This window comes from Tetrao urogallus (assembly GCF_951394365.1).
Source record: "Tetrao urogallus genome assembly, chromosome: 3".
Taxonomy (NCBI): Eukaryota; Metazoa; Chordata; class Aves; order Galliformes; family Phasianidae; genus Tetrao; species Tetrao urogallus.
This window is the reverse complement of record NC_136815.1, coordinates 21531833-21536782: the sequence shown is the minus strand read 5'-3', so window position 1 is coordinate 21536782 and position 4950 is coordinate 21531833.

Here is a 4950-nt window from a genome sequence, read left to right as displayed (position 1 = left end):
CACTTCTGCAGCCTTTGAAAGTAGTCTGAGCTTTTCCACTGACTTCTGGCTGAGAATGTTACTTTAAGACCTGTAGTACTTTCCACTGGACACCATGGCGAAAATCTTTCCAAGTGACATGCATCATTCATCAGTGCTGGATAAAGATGATGATGTTCTCACAGTAGACCAAATCAAATGGATGCAATCTTGGACATCCTGTTTCAAATGCTTTACTGCAGCATGTTAACAACCACATACAGAGCTCCCAGTCTGTGGCAAAATGCAATGTAACTAATCATGATACCAGATAATATAAGGCAATAAGCCACTTTCAGAGTCATCGTTAGTACTAATGAAGCGTTCACTCTCCCCTATACCCCAGTGGACTGCAAGTTGCTGCCGTGGCTGAGGATAATGAAGGGAGCTCAGGGACCAGATGAAAGGGTTGTTTTTTTGTTTTGGTTTTTCTTTGTCACCCCAGATTATTTCCTGACACTGTAAGTCTGATTGTTCTTGCTCGTCCAAATCTGCCCTTCTCCAGCACCACAGCATCTTCTCTTTTCTGAGAATTAAACACTCCAGTTCTCACCTTCAGAAGAAGACGGTTCCAAGAGCTCATTAGATTTCTGCAAGTTGTTTTTTTTTTTTTTCAGGCTCACACAGACAACCCAACCAGGCTGGAAATGCGCCAAGTACTTCTTAGCAGTCAAGACAGATAAGGGATCTCTAAGGAAGAGCCAAAGACAGAGTACACCAAGTCAAATGTTCTTTCTTTATCTCAGAATGTTGTTCTTTGCTAACATATGGAGCAGACGGAGCCTCTTTTATGCTTTTCCCAGCCAGGCTGATTCATTCAGGTTTTAAAACAGTTACTAAAAGCAACAATGCAGCGATGTCCCACAGTGCATCAGAACAGGACTCCAGCATACCAGACCCTATAAACTGGTAAGGATACATCAAAAAAGATACAGTTTTGCCCTGAAGAATTTGCATTGCAACTCACACAGGACAAAAGCAAGATGCAACACATACACGCAGTAACGGGAGTAAAGGTTCAAAATGTTGGGGAAAACACTCACACCCAGTGAGGAGCACTAAGAATGTCATTTGGGCCCTGCTGAATAAATGAACCATCTATTGGCCTTTTAAAAAGTCTTTCCATTACTGTTCAAGTGCTATTGCAAGACATGATGTATTTTAGAAGGATTTATCCCAGAGAACTTTGAGAAAAAAATGTTCACCATAAAAACAAATAGTTAAAGCAACTATCCAGACATCAGCATTAGGAATTGCATGTAACTGTTAGAGGCACTTTGGCATCTGCTTAATTGCATCACCTTGGATTTTAATAGGAGTCCATTGTCTTGTAAAGATTTTTAAGCATCTGTTATTTCTTCTCTAATGCACACAGACTGCTGATATCCTGAGAATATTTTCTTATTATTGCTCAGTATAATTCCCCAAAGAACATCCCACACTTCATGAGAGGATTTGAGAGTATAATTTTAATGCAGGAAATAGAATGTCTATTTTAGACACAGTAAAAATGGGACAGCAATTGTTGAATGCTCTCCATGAATGACATGTAATAAAACTAAGTATCATAAAAGGTGGTCTTTAGGCTAGGTGACTGAGTATTTTGTATAATTTCAGAGACTTAAAAATAAAATGGAAAAAAGAAGACAAGGACATGTAGAAGCAATAGGCATTGCAGGTAGAAAGCAAGGATGCTGCTCAGAAATTTGGTGCACAGTCTGCAGCATCTTTGTCGTATCAGCTCATTATCATGGGTATGCTTCGAAAAATATCTAGAATTAAACATCTGTGACTTGTTACATTTTCCTTTTTTTTTTTTTTTTAATGGAATGGTTAGGTCTATTCACCTTTTGGGAGCTATAAAATGCTTCTTAAAGTTCAGCATGCAGCAAAATCAATTAATAGTGAATTGATAAAAATAGAACTAAAGGAAAATGTTCATGAATTTGAGTCAAACTGCTGACCAGCAGTTTTAAATAGAAGACAGACTGGAAAATCCATATAGGCTGAATAAACTTCTTTGCAATAAAGAAAAATATTCAGGAATGCCAAAAGCTTTAAAGTATGAATTTTTCTTTCAAAAGAACATTTTCTCATTTTAAAAATAGTCTAAGCTAAAATGAAAACAAGACTAAGAGAAAGAGGTAGCTCTAAATGAAACAGGACAAAAAGTCATGTTTCATATTTTGGCCAATATTCATTTTTTGTCACTTTCCCCTCTGTTCTGGTTCAATGCAAAATACCTATTAATTCCCTGCCTTCCCTTTATTTACACTGATAATTATTTACTCATTTGCAGGCTCTGTAAGTCTGTTTTCTTGGTATAAAATTCACTATTTTATCAGTATTTTATCAATACCTAGAAGACTAGAGGAAATGATAGGAGGTTGGTTTTGGTTAGAAGAGATGTCTAAGGATGAATTAATTGCTGTCTTCAGCTAACTAAAAAAGAGTTGTGGAGAGGACAGAGCCCAATGCTTACCAGATGTGTACATCAGAAAGACAAGAGACAATGGCAGCAAGCTGCGTCACAGGAAATTCAATTGGGATACAAAGATAACATTTTCCACAAGTCTGGCCCAGTCCTGGAATCTGAAAGCAGAGAACTCAAAAACTCTCCATTCTTGGAGATTTTCAAAATCTGGCTGGATGAAGCTGAGCAACCTGATCAAAGTTCATAATCGGTCCTGCTTCGAGCGAGGAATGGGAATAGATGGGCCCCTCCAGCCTTAATTTACTGTGTAATTTTAAATATGTGTTTTTTGCATAATAGTGCTCTGGTTTAGATCAAAGCCACACACGGAAACTTTAACAAAAAGCACTGGTTTGGAAGTTAATGCATGAGACCTCACAGAAATCTAGATGGCCTCTTTCATGTGCTGCTTTGGACTTCCACGTTGAACTTGGCCAACACTGAGGACGAAATTTTCAAAAGCAAACATTTCTCAGTACCTATGTTACACATTTTGGACAGATAGATAAATAAAAAGACTAAATGTGAACAATTTACTTTGAGCATTCACACTCCTTAACCGTTAGTTTGCATTCAGGCTTTATTTTGGACCATTGTAACTAATTTTCCAACCAGAAGAACGTGCTGTAGGTTGTAACCTGCTCTAGGTGGCCCTGCTTCAGAAGGTAGATTGGGCAGGATGATGTTTACAGGTCCCTTCCAGCCTCAACCACTCCGTGATTCCATGAAAATGCAGGCAGTGTGCTCAGAGCAGCTTACTGCAAGTACTGCTTTATAAGGTTTGGCTTCTCTAAGCTACGGTCTTCACAATTCAAACATATTCATAGAGCCTTAAGGCGCACAGCAGAGCATACAAGCACACCCCACAGTTTCATTCTGCAATACAGCTCCCATATGGTTTTAGAGGGTTTGACCTAAAAACAATAATAATTTCATAAAACAGCAGTTATGTCTTAGTGTCACAGGCATGTCATGTGGTACCCAAATAAAACTTGGAAGCATGATCTAGTCAGTATGGACATAAGAGATCTGGACAGCGTGACTGCAGCCAGCCCTGGGGTCATTTTACTGAGCTCTACAGAACAAAACCTTCTGGGCAATCTTTCAGAGAATCAGTCATCAGGGAATTTTAAATGAAGCTAAGTTTTTCAGCAAGGCCTCTGAAGTAGATTTTATGATTAGGTGAATTTTTTTTTCTTATTTTATTTTCTAAAAAGTCTAATTTGGTATGGAAATTCTAGCATTAAGAACAGCTAAGAATGCCAAATCAAGTACCCATAAGTGGGGAAATGCCAGACTTAGCACTGACAGTGCAGAATGAATCCACATATGCTCCATGTATTATTCATTGCTTCATGACTGACTGTTGTTTTTTTCTCCTCCCAAGGGGCTATTCAGCTTCCCCCTGCTAGAAGAGGCACTGAAAACCCATGACATGCTAGCTCAGACAAGGGTTTTCTGGGTTTCCAAGAATACAGCTGCCTTCTCAGGTCTTCTCTGTGGTAATCTTAGACCACAGCTAAGGTTGCTCAGGCTTCACAGCAACCTGCCATATAGGACATTGATTCAGAAACAGATCCAGATTCCTATGAGAACCCCAGCTACAGTACATCAAACTAAAATGGAGACATTTCCATTAGTGACTGTCATTTCCTTGAATGGCAGTTTCCTGGTAACATTTGGTATTTTTTAATACTCCTAGTGACTTCTCGGTCAGAATTGCAACCAGTCCAAGCCTATAACATTTTTTAGGGTAGAATCCAGAGAAACAACTAAAAGAGCTTGAGCAGGTCTGAGTGCTGATGTCTCTGCTGCTTCTGTTACTGGCTGGCTCAGGTATTGAAAGCACTGGAGACTCAGCAGTGCAGACTGTAGAGCAATAGGGTAATTGCACAAATGGGGCTGCACACTTTGATTCTGCAATTGCATTGCTAATAAATGAAGCACATGGTTTCAAGCCAACTCAGTTCCATCTGTATGAACAGCAACCACTTCTTGATTGAAATGCTCTATTAGGAAAACTGCCTTGCCTACAAAATGAAGCTGTGAAAACTCTCCAAAAATAAATATTAGAAGACCTATTACAAGGAATATTCAATGTTCACTTGAAAAAATACAGAAAACAATTCTGTATAACCACGGACACGAGTTAATGGGCCTATAATTCCGTGTTTTGCTTTGTGTTAATTTGAACTTTTTTTCACAGCTGGGTAGCAAGCCTTTAGATATTTATTTTTCTCAGTGCTTAGTGCTTAGTGCTGATAGAAATTTGAATGTGAACTGTCTGCCAAACTGTTTTTCACCTCCCAAGATGATCATGAGCTCTATATCAGTCATAACAGCAATTTAGTTTTGATGGCTAAACACTATTTATGTTAAAGGTTTAATGAGAAGAGACTTATACTTCATAGAGGGAATTAAGGTTATGATTTTTGTCAGAATGTTTCTATATTTGCATG